Below are 18,382 nucleotides of genomic sequence, written 5' to 3' on the forward strand. Positions count from 1 at the left end.
CAAAAGAAGGTGGCTTATGCTTACGGAAAGCATTCAGCCGGCGATCAATCACATCACGATCCTCAACAAGCCCCAAGCGGGGTTCCATCACCCCAATAAGAGGACCAGTGCCCTCAACATGACTCAGGCTCTCGTCCTGAAGGCTAGGTGGAGGTCAAGGTGGAGGTGGTGGCGGTGGAGGTAGTGACGGAGGGAACTGACCAACAGCAGGACCAGCCCTCATCTCCTCCAACATGACTCTCATCATAGTCATGTTCACCAGGCGATATGCCTCCAATACATCCTTAGTGGCTTTCTTGTTCGCCTCTCATACGGCGTCCAGCATAGCCTGGTTTTCCGTTCTCATGGCCTCCTGGTCGACTTGTCGGGCCGCCTGCATTTCAGCCAATGCAGCCAGGACAGAATCAGGTTGATCCTCGCTAGTGCCTCGGTTCCTCTCAGGTAGTACCATGACTCTGCACAAGTTACACACAGAATGAGTTGATCAGACCCACGCAATGTGGTCACATATGCATCATCATAGCAAAACCCAATAGAGAGAACACACAGACACGACTCACAACAAAACATCCTAAGTTATTGCAACACATACAGGCTTTTCCCTAGAAAGTGCTCTGATACCATAAAAGGTAACACCCCGTATGCATCCGGTTTGTTAACATGTCATCGTATTAAGCCACGCTTAATTAAAAATGCGAAATATCTTTTTTGTTCAATTATGACGTCATTATTCTTTGCCAAGATGATTACTTAATCAATTTTCATAAAACATCGCCTGTATGATATTGCAAGAGACAACTAATTGAAATACCTCATAATATAAGTAACAGTGAGTATCTAAAATCACGGAACTACAACACGTAGTCCGGACATAATCCTGATACATTATTACAACACGAATCTAAAACAAGACACAGTCAAAAATAATGTGGCATGGACAATCCTGCTCACCAAATAAGACAACACAACCCAACAACAGTTTCATCAACAGCCACATAATAAATAAGCTAACAACAAAAGTTGTTAGCAACAGACATGTCCAGCATCCAAGCATAATCATCACATCATCATATAAATCAGCTAAGCTCCGGCCTCCTGCCGCTAGAGGTCTCAACCCCTGCATTACTTGAACCTGAAATGGTGCCCAAAACGTGGGGTGAGATCTCTAAAAAAAAATCTCAGTAAGATAAGGGGTCCTTAAGGATCTTCCACCCCAAGCTCACTTACAGGTGCAATATAAGTTCAAAAGCCATTTAACAATATAAGTTCCAAAATAGTGCAATGCAACAGATAATCATGTCATGTGTGTTTATACTATTCTACTGATCAGAGAAGTGCAGGAATACGTCTATTACCCACACAGTATCAGCCCATGTTGTATTCGCCCACAGGATCGCCTCATGGCCTCCTGTGTAGGCGTCACACCACATACATATCATAAAGCATTTGCACTTATAGTTCCATAGCATTTCAATAAAACAGTATATGAAAACACATCATGCATATAAACCATCCCCCCATGGGACATGGTGGAACAAACAATGGCTAAACCGAGGACACGAAAGCTTACCTTTTAAGCAATACGTCCAACCCAAGAGCTCACACTAGCTCAAGCCCACAATCAGCACAATCACAATCTGTTTATACAGTAATTAATCATCAATAACTATTACTCAAGGTTACATTAAGTGATTAAGGCTTTTCATCTCATTTAAAGTCATTTCATGTTGTTTCTGCAGTAGGTATTCGAATACTCCTCGATGAGTATTCGAATACTCCAGCTCTCCAGAAATTATTCGATTACTTTCATTTAAGTATTCGCATACTACCAAGTATTCGAATATTTTCCCCCCCCAGTATCTGATTACCACAGTATCCGAATACCAAACCTCATTGTATTCGAATACTTTCCAGTATTCGAATACTTCATCAAAGGTATCCGAATATTTTTCTTCCCAGAAAAGTATTCCAATACTCCTGCAATGAGTATTCGACTACCAGTTTAAAAAATACGGTTGCAACTCTATACCAAATACTCTAAGATTTTAATATGTTAAACTAGACATCTCAAGCTTTCCAACGATATATTTTATGTCTCAATCGGAGTTTTATAACTCCGGTTATGATTTTTGCAAAGTTCCTACAAGCAGCTGAATTTTCAGTAATAGGGTCGCGACTTCAAAAATAAACTGAGAGCACTCCACTTATCCAATGGATCTAAAAATTTACAGGGTTGTAGCTCTATGTGTTAGCTTCACATAGGTCTAAACCTCACTTAATTTATAGCTCTGTAGCTCGAGATATCGCAATTTTACTAAACTAGGTTGCTGTTGTCTCGCGAAGTATTCGAAAACTGCATTTTTCCAGTAAGTATTCGAATACTGCCCGAAAAATATTTGAATACTTCTTCGACAGAATGCAGAAAACTGAGTTTTAAAGGTATAATTGACCTCCAATGATCTACACTCGATCTGGAGTCCAAGAACTCCAAAAACAGATGTTCATATGCATGTTAGGGACTCAGAAACACATTCCTTTTATCAAATGATCAAAGTTTTACTTTTTAACTGATTAAACAAGCTTAAAATCATTAAAAGACAAAGAGGTGATCAAGGTATACCTCTAAGCATCAAAAATCCAAAAATGATACAGCAAAGAGGTCTCCAACCACACACCAAGGTTCTGACTTCAAAGACCCACGAAAATGCACTACAAGGTTGGACCTTTACACTCAAAGGTGGCTCCTTGAAGTTCAAAAATGACCAACAAAGGCTTTCTCACCCCAAACCAAGGAACTCAGCCCTCAACTCACACCAAAGTTGAACCTGCAACCCAAAAAAGGAGCACCTTTCACTCACACAAGTCTTGCTCTCACTCCCCTACACCACATTGATGAAGGAACTAAGAGTAAAGGTGGTCATTTTGGTGGAGTTTAAGAAGAAGAAGGCTATGGAAGGGTAGATGGAGGGTGGCAGCAGATGAAGACCACAAAACTCACGTAGAGGCAACCAAATTAACCTAGGTCTTTGTGCCACAACGCTATTTATAGGCACTTAAGTTTTAAACACACAGTTTTAACGAAAAATAGCTACGCTTATCGTTTTAATCTCAAACTTGAGATTCTGAACCTACTCATTTTTCTAGGATTTTTCATATTTTTATTTTATTTTTCGCAGCACCTTTCCGGTACGCTCTTTTCTATAGCCAGTATCAGTTATGGCACCTGTTCTCATTATTTTGACCTGAAACTTGTTTTGCTAGTCTTATATAATATTCTAGGAATATTCATGCACTTATTATAATTTTTCGGGATACTTCATCGGTACGCATTTATACTGGGGTAGCAGAACCGGTATCTACACTTTTCGTCATAAAAGCGACTTTCAGCATTATTACTCACAATAATTATTAAAGCCTCAAAATAATTATTAGGGTCATTTATGGAATTATTTCTTCATTTCTCTTAATTAATTTATTTATTTCCTTAATTAACGGTGCGGGTTCTTACACCTTCCAAACAAATCGACGCCGTCTCCAACTGTTCCTCCAGCGGAATTCGATTGACCCGGAAGTACCGTTCTGCTCTAAAGATCCAACCGTATGGATCTTCGCCTGAGAAGTATGGGACCTTTACTCTTTTCATCCTTTCCTCGCTTCTCACCGTTCGTGGACTGGTTTCAGGGTTTCCTCCTTGGCTTCCTGTTCCATCACTATTTGTTCCTCTGTTTCGCCCAGCTCGGGCGATATCCTAAAGTGTTCTCATCACTTCAGCAAGATTTGTCTCAATCCGACGAATTCCCTCTTCTGTTCTTCCCACCCTAGCCTTCAAAGTTTCCATTCGGTGATCCATGTTTCTCGTTAACACCATTCACGATTTTGTTTCCGAGAAAAGTGCTTTGATACCAATTGTTGGTACCAGAATCCTTACTCAGAACATTAAACAAGGAAATAATAAAGACGAAGATGAATAACAACAATTTTATTATTAGCAAACTGAGTCATACACCATCGTGACTACAACTCAGAATTATAATAGTAGAGTAGCAAATTCAGTAACTACTATGGACTACTCCCTTCAATGGACTGGCCGATTGAAAAGGATAATACCACTCAAACCTATCCCTTACAGCAACTGAGGCATTTACCTTTCCAGTGCTCTACCCAACTCTTACACAAGAATCTTCACACCCCCACACCTCTACCCGTAACCAACTTATATTTCTCCCTCCTCCTCTCCCTTTTCTCCAATATCTTCCTCTCCATTCATCGCATGCCATGTGTCCCCTTCAGCAACTAACTGAGGTTTGTCCTTACCTCTTCCTTTATGGGTCTTCCGAGTGTACACTTGGGCATAAGGCTTGAGAGGCCCATCAGACATTAAAGGGTATAGCCGCATAGGATTTTTCTTGCTTAGCAAAGATTCATTAAAATGGCGGTTGTTGTTCAAGAAATAGACAGAGACTACTAGTCCATTGTTCATAATTAGCATGAGACAATATGAAAAACGCCCATTACTTTGGGATTGTAATTTTGATACATGACAACGAGTTCCCCAACCCAAAACAAGAACCCCAGCTTTCTTGTTTCCCGGTAGATGTTTCCTACTTCACATTATCAATCCACACCCTAAGACTAGAGTAGTATTTTCTTCACCTTTGGGATTTGAATCGAGAAATAATTATTTTAATGCAATAATACCTTCTTTTTTTGGGTATATGGAAAGGGCTATGCCCAAAGTAAAATATAAAATCAAAAAGGGCTTAACAAAAAGTCATAGGATGAGAAACAGAATTGGCATCCACTTGAAGAAACGGTCAATGTTTGAAAGGAGGGTCCTGAAAGTGACAGTACTCGTCCATGTCCAACCGGTTTAAAAGGAGATTTGTCAACCAATCAGCACAACAATTGGCTTCCCTAAAAGCATGCATCACTTGAACTTGTCAATCAAGCACCAAACATGCTCATATATGAGCCACGCAAACCAACATATAAGCATCACCAACCTTGGCGAGCAGAGATACAACAGACAAAGAGTTACGCTCCATTGTAACATTTCTCCAACCAGCATTCCAAACGAGCTCAATCCCTTTTAAGATACCCTAATATCTGTCAATAAAGCTAAGCAGATACCAACTTTATACGCAAAACTTCAAGCCATCTCCCACAAGAGTCGTGCCATAAGCCCCTACTAGGGGTGTCAAAACGGGTCGACAAGACACGAATTTGACACAACACGAATACACCAACACGAACACGACACAAATTTTTATTTGTGTCAGAATCTTCAACACAAGCACGACACGAATTTTTTGCTGATTGACACGACACAAATAACACACAGACTAGGGGTCAAAACGATAATTGACAAAAAAAATTAAAAAAAATGGGTCGAAATTAAAATAATAATAAAAGTAAGTAAAAAATACAGGTCGACACGAATTTGACATGCAACACGACATGAATTTTTTGTGAGTCATTTTTCCCAACACGACACGAATTTTTTTGCGGGTCAACCCGAACATGAATTTTTAACCCACATATCATAACTTGTTTTGACACCCCTAGCCCCCACATGCAGAGTTGCTAAGATTATCTCTTGAAGCACCATCTGTATATAGTTTGACCAACCCCTCCTCCAGAGTAGCCTAAGCCACATAACTACAAACATAGATAAGTCCTAAAGACTGATCCAACATCAAGGGAAATCGCAGCACTGATTTCTAGCACTCTGTCGCTAATCCTCCCCACAGAGTGCAATGTCCCAAACAATGAGAGACATGGACGATATCATTCCGCCAACTCCAAAACTGCCAGCAAGTCGTAATGAACATAGAGTAGCACGAAATTCCATTAACAATTGGAGCTTCGCAGTGCAAGTTCCTGCTCACCCAATCCTGCAAATTTGTGTGAAAGAACCAATAATGCTAGCTAGACGAAAGTAGATCCTCCCACACCTATCATACTACGCAACAATCACGGGCAACACATAGTAATGACTTGTTATGATCCTGACAAATAGAGCACAAAGAGTCATTATTATGGGCCCAACGGGCAATCCATTCCTTCGTGGGAATGCTATTATGGGCTACCTTCCATAAGAACAACTTCATATGTTGCGGTCTATTCCACTTCCAAAGTTTGTTCCATAATATTTCATCATAGCCGCTTGTGTCCATGCCACTCCCAACTGAAATAACCTTGTTTAGAACCTTGGCAGTCAGTTCCACACCTCCCTCGAGAAGTCATCCCCTCTTATCTACACCATCGCCGGGATTAGGTGGTAATCTGCTCCAAATTTTTTTAGTAACATCTATTGGCAGCCAGTTCGTCAATAACTGAACCTCCATTTATCGTCCTCCTCAACATAATCCTGTAACTTCCTCTCCTTTTCCCCCTACTAATTAAATGCCGAGACTACATCAATAAGAGGCCCCGAATTTCTAAGCAAGTGGTCATACCAAAAGAAGATGGACTCGTCATTGCCAACCTCCCAAATATTTCGTCATTCATCCTCTGCGAAACAAAACAAGGAGCATCTCATAGTCTAGAACAACCTGTTTTGATGGGAACCTATTCTCTTCTCTCTCTTGACTCTTATATTTACCACGAAGCACTTGTGACAAGAAAGCCTAACCTTCATTTTGGAATCTCCAAGCTAATTTTGCTAGAAATGCCTCATACATGTCTGCTAATATTTTTAGGCCAAGCCCTCCCTTTAGTTTTGGATGTGTTAGTACCTCCCAACCCACTGAGTGAACATGTCAATTGTCTATCTATGTCTCTTATAGGATGCCATTAAGGGTGTAAGCTAGGAAGTAGTGTAGAGGATTATTGGAGTATGACAGATCTGTTAGTCAGTATATTCTAGAATAATTGCTAAGGTGGCAAGGTTTTTAGAAGGAATAAAGGGTGGAGTGGTGAGGAGAAAAGGGGGGGAAAGAATTGGGACTTGGGCTGGAAAACTAGATTAGGAGAGAATTAGTACCTCTTCAATTGTAGTGAACCTGTATCTCAGGGTGCAGGGTAGCTTGATTAATATGTTCTTAGTAGTAGTCATTTATCTTTGTGTCTTTCCTTTCTGTAATAGCTGAGACTGCAGTGATGTACTTTTCTTCCATATTAATACAAAAAATCCAATTTACTGGGCCAAATAGTGTGTTAAACATTTTATTATTTACCAATTCCTAACAATTAGTAATCAGAGATCTCCAATCCAGGGGGGCTTTGAACCACAACAATCAGGAAAAAAAAATGACAAATCAATTTTGTAAAATGAAGATTCCTATATTTTCTGGGGAAGAAGCTTGGGGATGGTTGATTCAAGTTGAGCAGTCCTTCAAGGCAACAGGAATTTCGGAGACTGAGAAGCCATCGGAAGCTAGGAAGGAATTCATCGGTCAAGCTCGAAGATAGTATCGATACTGGATTTGGTTTAATCCTCATGCTAGCTAGTGGACATTTTTAAAAGCTTTCTTCAAAGAATTTCAACCAGAGGTTTGCTTAGAGGATGACGACCCTAAACCAGAGCATAAAGTTTTCGACTCTGATCTAAAGTCAGAGGTAAAAATGACACCGTTGAAAGATAAGGCAAGAGAAGAGAAAATCAACAGAATATTTGAGGGAGAAGGTTCGCCAACACCACTGCTAGAACAACCACTCACAGCAATGGAGCCATCGACGCCTGAGTTTAAAAAAAATTCAGAACAGCATCAACCATGTGAAAGAGTATTGCAAGTGAAGGTGCTACCACTTCCACCTGCGCTGGTGGTTGATCCATCCCCGCTGTCAGAAACAGTGGAGGACGATGGGGCTAAATTAGAGCATGTGAATTCAAAGGCAGAAACAGAATGATTGAAAGAGAAGGAAGTCAAGTTTGATGAAAAGGATTTGGGCTTTAGTTATAGAAATGGAGGCAGCAAAGATCATGATCTAAGGAGACGCAAGGCAGTTAGCCAAATTCATAAGGTGAAGGAAAAGAGGACAGATTCAGAACTGTCTTTGAGGGAAGGCTCATTGTGGCCAAAAAAGAAGAAAGCGAAGGGAAAAAAACAATAGAACCCTTGAAGGAGAAAAACCACCATCACCCCCGTTGGAACTTCCCCTCACAATGGAGAAAGCATTGGAATCCGAGTTCGGAAAAGAAATGGAACAAAATCAACCATTAAAAAGAGCTATGCAGGTGATGGCACCGCCAAATCCACCGGCAACTGTGGTAGATCCACCTCCGCTGCCAGAACCACCAGATTTGGGCTTAGGAAGGGATGTATGGCGACTAGGTGTAGGAACAAGAATGACGACTGGATACGAAGGTGAAATGCAAGGATGGCCTGCAAAAGAGAAAATGGAGAACGCTAGGTCAAAGCTGGAGTGGGAAGAAGTGCTAGACCAGGCCCAAAAGATAGGACGGGGGTTTTCAGCCCAACCCAAAGGCTATGGAAACTTAATTCTAATGTATTGGAGAAATGGGCTTATAAGCCCATGAATCCATTTGGGCTGAGTGGAATAAAAAAAGTGCTATATCACAAGGTTGCGCAACTCCATCTGCTTCTGGTCAGCGAAGGAGAAGGTGGGGGAGAAGAGAATCAAGGGGTACCAGAGGTTCCACAACCGCCAGAGGAGGTGATCCAACCGCCACCATTACCGGAACCACCGGATTCAAGCCTGAGCGAAGAAATTCATGACCAGGGGAACGATGGGACCATGGTTGTCAAACTCGAGATTCTATGCAAACTCGGAAGGGTGAACCAAAATCGTAAATCGCAGAATCGTAACACGGATCGTAGACTCGTAACACAAGATACAAATTATATTTATATATATTTATATGCATATAAAGTAATATAATAAGCAAATTTAATTCAACCAACCAGCAAAATAATGTCATACAATAGTCATAATCACATAATGTCTCAGACACATAAAGTCATAGCACACAACATTCAAATCTAAAACAATATATCAATCAAATCTCAATGGAATGATGGAATGTCGTAATCATCCTCTGCCCCATCATCTTCATCACCATCTTCACTATTTCCTTCATCATCATCTTCATCTTCATCACCAAAACAATGTTGCATGATGTCTTCTCCACCTTCCCCACCAAGTTCAGAACCACCATCATCTTCAGGTATCATCATCAAAGCATCTCCATCTGTAGCATCTAAGTTAAATTCAGGAATATCCAAATCATCTATATCTTCAATGTTGGATGGACTTCCCTCATTTTCCACAATCCATTCATCATCAGATAAAAGATCATCTATGCTATAAGACTCATGCTCTTGCCCAACACTTTTTTTGCGTTCCTTCTTCTTGGCCAATTTTAAATTGGCCATCACAAATACAAGATCATTCATTTTCTTCTGTTTCAGGCGATTTCTTTTCTTGGTATGGACCTAAACAAATACAAACCCAATGAATATATAGCAATTAGCAAGTAATAGGTAGTGATTTTAAATTTTAACTATAAAATACAAATCATTTACCATCTCAAAAGCACTCCAGTTACGCTCACACCCGGACGAACTGCATGTTAAGCTTAATATACAAATGGCAAATCTTTGTAACTCTGGATGCTGAAATCCATAAGATTCCCACCATTGTGCTGGAGTCTTTAATTTCAAGCCTGCTTGAGCTATTGAACTACCAAAAAAATCTTCTTGCAGCTTGAAAATTTCAATTTGCTTATCAATGTGATTTCTTTCTTCAATACTTGTTGTCATCCTATCCAAACACTCATATAGTCCATGCATAACTTCAAAATCAGCTTTCAAATCACGACCATAATGAAGTTGAGGATTAAGGTAATAGTATGCAGCATGCAAAGGTCTATGGAGTTGTCGATCCCATCTATTATCAATGATTGTCCATAAAGGCATATATCTAAGGTGGGAACAAATTGAGTTAGTTTTAAAACAAAGGCTACAAATTACAAGGTTCTTTTGCTTTAAATTCATAATTACCTGCTTTCAACGCCTCTGAGATCGCTTCGAATAGTTTCTTTTGCTTTATCCATTGCTTCATAAATGTATCCTATGGCTAGTTTTTCATCAGAATCAACCATACGAAGCACTTTGATTAACGGAAAATCACCCCTCAAGCAATTGACAAGGTTCTTCCAAAACTTCTTGTCTATAACCACATCCTCAATATATTTCTCATCCTTTGATTTTGCACACTGGCTAGACTGCCATTTCTCTAAAGTGGACATTCTTTGCAATGGTCCCTTGTTTTCACCTAGGCAACCCAAAGTCAGATATGATGTGGCAAATTGGGTCATGCCTGGCCTCACCAAATCCTTTCCTTTTATAATATATTGTAATAAACAAATTAAAGAAGTCCTTGAATATATATAAGTAGTAATTTTTCTCCCCTTTGCAATGGTATCTTTATGCATTGGTATGCCCTCAAGATCTTCAAACATCAAATCAATGCAGTGAGCGGCACAAGGTGTCCAATACAAATGTAATCTTTTTTCCATCAACAACCTTCCAGCAGCTTTGTAATTGGCAGCATTGTCAGACACAACTTGAATAACATTTTCTTCTCCCACCTCATTAATAATTTCTTCAAGCATAGCAACAATGGCTTCAGCGGTTTTTGATATATGAGAGTCATCAATAGACTTCAAAAAAAATGTTCCTTTTGGGCTATTTACCAAGAAGTTTATTAATGTCCTCCTCCTTTGATCAGTCCAACCATCAGTCATTATTGTGCAACCTGTTTTCATCCAAAAAGCTTTATGTTTCTCCATATCAGTCATTGTCAACTGCACATGTTGCTTCAAATATTTTTCTCTGATTTCATGGTAGGATGGAGGTTTAAATCCATGACCATGTCGTATAACATCATCAAACATCTCTTGAAATTCATCACTCTTCACAACATTAAATGGTATAGCATTGGCATAAAAAAAATTGCTAATTTTTTTTGAACATGTTGACTCTCTCAAATCCTTCTTAAATATACAATTGATGGTGGTTTGAGTACTCACTCCTTTTCTCTTGAAAATATTTGGAACTTGAGATTGAGATTGAGAGCTTTCATCTTCTTCCCCTTTTCTTTTTTCTCCAAGTATTTCACATTCATTTTGAGACTGACTACTTGATTTCTTATTTTGCAACAAGAACACAATATCTCACATTTGTTTCTTCACATCATCAGGAACAGATGGACAAGCTATCACATCTCTTTTAGTCCCAGCCAAATGATGTTTCAGTCTATAAACTCCTCCAGTTAGTACCCTTGTACAAAACTTGCATTTAATTTTTTTTGCATTTCCATCTACTACAAATCCATAACTCCATGCAACATCATTCTTACTTCCAAGAGCATTCCTATGAATTTTTTTAGAAGTTGTTGTTCCTCCACTTCCACATGCAGTAGTACTATTAACACCACTTGAAGACATTTTCTAAAAATATACAACATTCAAATTCACAACAAATAATAAAAATTAACCACAATTTAATTGGACCAGCGTCAAGCAAAAATTAAGAGAACAAATAAAACTTACCACAATTTAAGTGAAATTAACTTAGACTAATTTTATTTGGATTAATTTTATTTTTTCCTTCGAATGTAAAATCAAACAAAGGCAATTCAAGTGAAAAAAAAATTAATTTGATTTTTCAAATAAATTTGATTTGGTTTGGATACCAAAAAAAAAAAAAAAAACTGATTTGGTTTAGTTTACGATTTATCAAATAAAATGATTTTGTTTTATAAAATAAAATGATTTTACTTTAAAAATAAACTGATTTTGTTTTATAAAATAAAAAAAATGATTTTGTTTCATAAAATAAAATAAACTGATTTGGTGGTGAGCTTTCGAACAAAAGTTTCGACCCAAGAAAAAATACGTGTGGGCGCGTGAGGGAGGAAAAGTTAAGCTCTGGTAGGGTTTGTTCGAAATTTTTCGTTTCTCGGTGACAATGGTAGAGAGAGGGGGTAGACCCCCTGATTCGGAGATGGAGGTTACGAGCGACAGAGATCCAAAGAAGGCTAAGGGTGAAATGATCGTCGATCTGGACATGCAGGACCCGAATCTGGTAGCGGGCGCTACGGTGGAGGAGGAGATGCTTTTGAATCTTAACGCTGGAAGAACTGGAATGAGGGGAACGGAAGACGCGGTCCACAGAGATCCTAGGAGGTTGGTTTCGTACAAAGACCAGCTTCTCCGGGTGAATGGCGTGTGGGATGACCAACAAGCTGACGAAGAAGATGATTGGCTAGCTCAGAGTAGACGAGATGAATTGGATGATGCAGAGGCCATCAAAGCGTATGAGCAAACGCAAGAAGATGACCCACTGAACCCGTATTTTCAGTTTGACGTTCTGGAAAAATTGGAGCAGTGTAAAAAGTGGAGAATGGCCTTGATCGTGAAATTGATGGGAAAGAGGCTGGGAGCAAGGTTTCTGTGGAATAGACTACACAGGCTGTGGAATCTTGAAGGGGAATACCGAGTTCTCGATTTGGAGAATGATCACTACATGGTAGAGTTTGCTAAAATTGAAGACTACTTGTTTTTTCAACAGCAGGGGCCTTGGATTGTAGCTGACCACTACTTGATTGTGCAGAGATGGAGACCTAATTTTGACCCCTATAATGATGGGGTTAAAAAATTAGCAGTGTCGATTAGAATTCCAAGGGTGCCTCGGGAGTTCTACACACATAAGGACCTATGGAGGATGGGGAACATGGTGGGCAGAACCTGCGAATTGATGGGTGCTCCTTGAGGCAGAGTGGATTGGATCAGCAAGAGGAGATCACCGATCGAGGTAAGTTTGCTCGTATTTGTGTTGAAGTTGATCTGAGTAAGAGTCTGCTTTCGAAGTTTTGAATTGGGCGTAGGCAATTATTCATAGGATATGAGGGGTTGCATCTTATATGTTTTTGCTGTGGACAGTATGGTCATCGGAATGATAACTGTATGTTTAATCCTGCGAATTTAAGGAAGTCTGAGGAGGGGGCTGGTGATGGGGGTCAGGAACCCCATGTGGGCCATAGCAGTGGGGTGATGAGTAAAAAAGAGGAGGTGGAGAGGAGTCAGGAGGAATATGGATTTGGTAATTGGATGACTGTCCAAAGAAACAACAAGACTAAGAAGGTGACTCAGCAACAGAAAGCTAAATCTGTTAATCAAGAGAAAGGGAAGCAAGAGGGTATTTCGGTCCAGGAGAATAGGAATGGAGACTCAAGATCGAGATTCTCCTTGTTAGGGGAATTGAAAGAAGATGTGAATACTGGTATGTTGAACCAATCAGAAGAGGTGAAGCAGGGGGTTCAGGTGTTCACAAGGGCAGTGGATCAGGTCGTAAAGGTGCAGAGACAAGGAGGAAGGGTAGCACTGGGAAAAGTGGGAAAGCTAACAATCAAGAGCCTGTTGCTCACATGGAAGGCCCCAGAAAGGATTCGGTTGTTCAGGGAAATGAGTATATCAATTTGCAAGGTCAGAGTAATGTCAAGAGGGAAGTCATTCTCATCAAAAATGCTAGTTTTAATAAAATCTCTGGGAAAAGTGTGAAGGGCCAGGAGGTCAGGTTAGAATGTGAGAATGGGGCTGGTCAAATTTTTATTTTAAAAGACAAACCACCAGATACTGTTATTGGAGGGAGGAAGGTGGATTCAACCAGCAAAGATCCTATGATCTTGGATGACATTACCAATGTGGGTGGAGTGCAAAAACCCAAGGTGTTGCGATAGTGTTGGGGCTGTCTTGGTCTTAGTTACTTATCTTAACTATTTTATTATGATAGTTTGCTCATGGAATTGTCGTGGAGCAAGAAAAAAAGATTTTTCCTCTCTTATTAAAGACATGGTGTACCAGAACAATATTCAAGTGCTGGCTTTATTGGAGACTAGGGTTAGTGGCAGAAGAGCTGACAAAATTATCCGGAGCTTGGGGTTTGACAGTTATTTAGAAGAGAGGCAACTGGGTTTTCTGGTGGAATTTGGCTACTTTGGAATAAGAATGTGACTAAGGTGTCTATTCTTTTGGATGAACACCAATTTATTCATTCGAAACTTTATTGGTCTGAGGAGGGAAAGAAGGAATTCTTTACCTTTGTATATGGGAGTCCTAGAAGGATGGAGAGAAGAATCCTTTGGGATAGTCTTCGAGGAATTGGTATGACTGTGAGTAATGGTTGGGCAGTCATGGGGGACTTTAATGCCATCATGGAGAAGAATGAGAAGCATGGTGGTAGTGAGGTGTGTTGGGGAAGTGTTCAGGACTTCTCTTTGTGTATGAGTGACTGTAACCTCTTGGATTTGGGCTTTTCAGGGCCAAAGTTCACTTGGAAGATAGGCAAACTTCAAGAGAGGATTGATAGAATCATGGTGAATGAATCATGGCAACTGGGTTTCCCTAATAGGTCCATTCACTATTTGATGTTTACTGGCTCGGATCACAAACCAATTATGCTCAAAGATCATACAAGGGTGAATGCTGTTAGGGGTGTCAAACCGTTTAGATTTCTGGCAGCCTGGTTGACAAATGAGGGTTTCGGATCTATGGTGGAGTCCTGCTGGTTGCAGCAGTCCAGTTGGGTAGAAGCTAAAGATAAATTTCATAAGGAAGCTGTGCTGTGGCATCAAAATACCTTCAAGGCCTTACATATAAGAAAGAAGAATTTACAGGGCAGAATTAAAGGCCTGGAATTGGAGTTGAGTAGATACTCTAGTGAGACCTTGGAGAGGTTGCATAAGGAGCTATGGCTGGAATTGAACACTATCTATGTTCAGGAAGAAATGACTTGGTTTAAAAGAGCTAGATGTAAATGGTTGGCCTTTGGAGACAAGAATACTAAATTCTTCCATTCGGCCATTGTAGCTAGAACTAAAAGGAACAAGGTTAAAGCCCTGAAGAAGGATGATGGAGGATAGGTGGAAGATCCTGAGGAATTAAAGGACTTAGCTGTCAATTTCTTCAAAAATCTTTATATGGAGGAAGTCTATCTTGATCCTAATGTTATTATAGGGAATCTTTTTCCTATCATTGACAATCAGAATTGGACAAACATGAGGGCAATTCCAAATTCTGTGGAAATAAAGAGGGTCTTTTTTGACATGAAACCGTATAAAGCTCCTTTATACAAAAAAAAAAAAAAAAAAAACCGTATAAAGCTCCTGGCTTGGATGGATTACATGCGGTTTTCTTTCATTCTCAATGGGAAAAAGTGGGGAAATCTGCAATTAAGTTGATACAGGAGATTTTTGAAGACCCTAGGAAGGCGGAGAAGATTAATCAAACTCTCATATGCTTGATTCCTAAAGTGGATAGCCTTGAGCTGATAAGTCAATTTAGGCCCATTTCTCTTTGTAATGTGGTGTATAAGGTGGTCACAAAGATTGTGGCAGGGAGGATGAGGAACCACTTGTGTGAGCTTATAATGCCCAATCAATGTAGTTTTATTAAGGGCAGGCATTCTTCTGATAATATTATAATTACACAGGAGATAATTCATTCGATGAGGAATAAGAAGGGTGCTAAAGGATGGATGGCCATAAAGGTTGATTTAGAGAAGGCTTATGATAGGATAAGTTGGGTTTTTCTTCAAGAAACTCTTGTGATGGCTGGCTTGCCAGAGATTCTTATTAAGCTTATTATGGAGTGTGTGTCTACCTCAACAATGAATCTGTTGTGGAATGGGTCACAAACTGAGAATTTTAAACCAATTAGGGGAATTAGGCAAGGAGATCCCTTATCTCCTTACCTTTTTGTTTTGTGTATTGAGAGATTAGGACATATGATTCAGGAGGCTGTGAACAAGAAGACTTGGAGTCCAGTGAGGCTGGGGAAGAAAGATCCACCTATTTCTCACTTATTCTTCGCTGATGATCTGGTTTTGTTTATGGATGCTGCATTTAATCAGGCTGAAATGGTGACAGAAATTCTTACTCAGTTTTGCTCAGCATCGGGTCAGAAAGTTAGTGAGGGTAAGACCAAAGTTTTCTTTTCAAAAAATGTTAATCACATTAGAAGGAAAGAGCTATGTAATATCTTGAAGTTCTCATCTACTGCTGACTTGGGAAAGTATTTGGGAGTGTCCCTATTGCATAAGAGGGTAACCAAAAACACCTTTAGGCATATTCTGGAGAAGACTAGCAGCAAGCTCAATGCTTGGAAGCAGAGATCTTTATCTTTAGCAGGAAGAGTGATACTTACAAGATCTATTCTTGAAGCTCTTCCAACCTACTCAATGCAGACCTCCCTCATTCCGGTAGGCACCTGTGACCTTATTGAGCAAAAAATGAAGGGTTTTGTGTGGGGTTCTGATAGGGATGTTAAGAAGGTGCATGCCTTGCCATGGAACACTGTTTGCCAACAAAAGAAGGATGGAGGGTTGGGCATCAGAAGTCTAAGACAGACCAACAGAGCTTGTATAATGAAGGCTGCTCATGGTATGCTTACGAGGAAGGACCAACTTTGGGTCAAAGTGTTAAGAAGTAAATATAAGGTGGAAGATTGTTTGATCCCAAATATTGTCAAGAAGCCAGGTTCTTCTAATCTGTGGCAGGGAGTAACTCGTGTTTGGCCCCAAATACTGGATAGATCCAGAATTATGGTAGGTAATGGAAAGGGTACCTCATTCTGGAATGATAGATGGTTGTTGATTGGTCCCCTTAAAGACCATTTATCTCAGGAGATCCCTGGTAAGCTACTGGATTATGATGTGTTGGATATGGTGAGGGAAGATGGAGACTGGGACTGGCCGAGGTTTAATCACCTAATTTCAGAAGAAGCATCTTGTTATATAGCAGGAACCTGTCCTCCAAATTTAATGCTTGGAGAGGATAGGGTTATTTGGGTTCTATCCCATGATGGAAGATTTTCTATTAAATCAGCTTTTGGTAGTTTGTCTCCAGATCCAATTATTAGTCCTGATGTTCAGTGGAGTATTGCTTGGAAATGGGGGGCCTCCTAGAATTAAGACATTCCTATGGCTTGCTCTTGGGGAGAAGCTGTTGACCAATCATAGAAGGATGCAAAGACACATGTCGGATTCTGATATTTGCCCCAGATGCAATCTGTTTCCTGAAACGTGTATTCATGTCCTTAGGGACTGCAATTGGGCACAATCGGTGTGGAAGGCTTTTATTAGGCCTGATAAATGGGATGAGTTTTGTGAGATATCCTTTACAGATTGGCTTCAGTCCAATTTGCTGCCTAAGAAGAGTTGCTTAGGTGGTGAGAGAGGTTGTGTTTTGTTTGGTATTGTTTGCTGGCTTCTGTGGAAGGAAAGAAATTGTCTGGTGTTTGAGAATCAATGTACTAGTGTGGATAGTCTGGCTAGGAATTCCTGTATTTTTCTGTCTAATTTTTTTGAAGCTAAGGGCATGTACAGGAATGCAAGAATCATGCGAAGTCAAAAATCCGAAGTGATGATCCAGTGGTTTCCTCCTCAGCCTGATTGGATCAAGATTAATACTGATGGATCAGCCAGAAGAAATAATAGCTAGAGTGGGTGTGGTGGGGTGCTAAGAGATGATACAGGTAGATGGATTATGGGCTTTGCTAAGAACTTGGGAAGTGGGAGTTCAACCAAGGCTGAACTATGGGGTCTATATTCCGGCCTCCTTTTAGCTTGGAACAAAGGTTATAGAAGGGTGATCCTTGAAGGGGACTCTCAGGTAGCAGTTTAACTGGTTAAGGAGCGATGTGTTTTTAGCCATTCTCTGGTTTTTTTAATTCAAAGAATTACTGAATTGTTAAATTTAGATTGGCAAGTGCAGTTAGTTCATGTCTATAGGGAAGCTAATAGTGTTGCTGATTATTTGGCTGGCATTGCTTATGAATTCGGGTGGGAGACTGTTGTTTTTGATTCTCCCCCTGTTAGGTGTACAGAGTTATTGGGTAGGGACCTTCGGGGTGTTGCCTGGCCTAGAGTGGTCAGAGTGATGTAATTTTGATGTTTTAGTGTTCAGTTGATATACAAAAAAATAAAAAATAAAAAATAAACTGATTTTATTTTATAAAATAAAATAAACTGATTTTGTTTTATAAAAATAAAATAAACTGATTTTGTTTTATAAAATAAAATAAAATGATTTTGTTTTATAAAATAAAAAAATGATTTTGTTTTATAAATAAAATAAACTGATTTTGTTTTATAAAATAAAATAAACTAATTTTGTTTTATAAAATAAAATAAAATGATTTTGTTTTATAAAATAAAATAAAATGATTTACAAATAAAAAATAAACAAATACGGAAGAAGAGATGAGACAGAGGCGAGCTCGAGACAAAAAAATGAAACAAAGAAGAGATCGAGACACAGGCAGAGCAGAGAGCACTAACCGGTGACGGACGACCGAAGACGGTGGCTTGAAGCACGACGGCGAAGTGATGTGCCTTCAACACATGGGTAAATTCAA

The 18,382-nt window shown here is 39.6% G+C and overlaps 1 long non-coding RNA gene across 2 annotated transcripts in view; it reads right to left on the reverse strand.

The window, feature by feature from the left end:
- Positions 1-815: 815 nt before the first annotated feature.
- Positions 816-18,382, reverse strand: part of LOC133294156 (uncharacterized) — a 36,374-nt gene continuing 18,807 nt past the window's right edge. Inside the window, exons 3-4 of one of the 2 annotated variants that reach the window (XR_009749156.1) lie at positions 1,571-1,637; positions 816-1,132 (exon numbers count right to left, since the gene is read on the reverse strand). This is a non-coding gene — a long non-coding RNA (uncharacterized LOC133294156). The remainder of the gene's footprint in view (positions 1,133-1,570; positions 1,638-18,382) is intronic. The other variant, XR_009749155.1, reaches the window with a different exon arrangement.

This window comes from Gastrolobium bilobum, unplaced genomic scaffold (genome assembly GCF_033153095.1).
Source record: "Gastrolobium bilobum isolate Gb01-03AN ecotype WA unplaced genomic scaffold, APGP_CSIRO_Gbil_v1 utg18482, whole genome shotgun sequence".
NCBI classification, from domain to species: Eukaryota; Viridiplantae; Streptophyta; class Magnoliopsida; order Fabales; family Fabaceae; genus Gastrolobium; species Gastrolobium bilobum.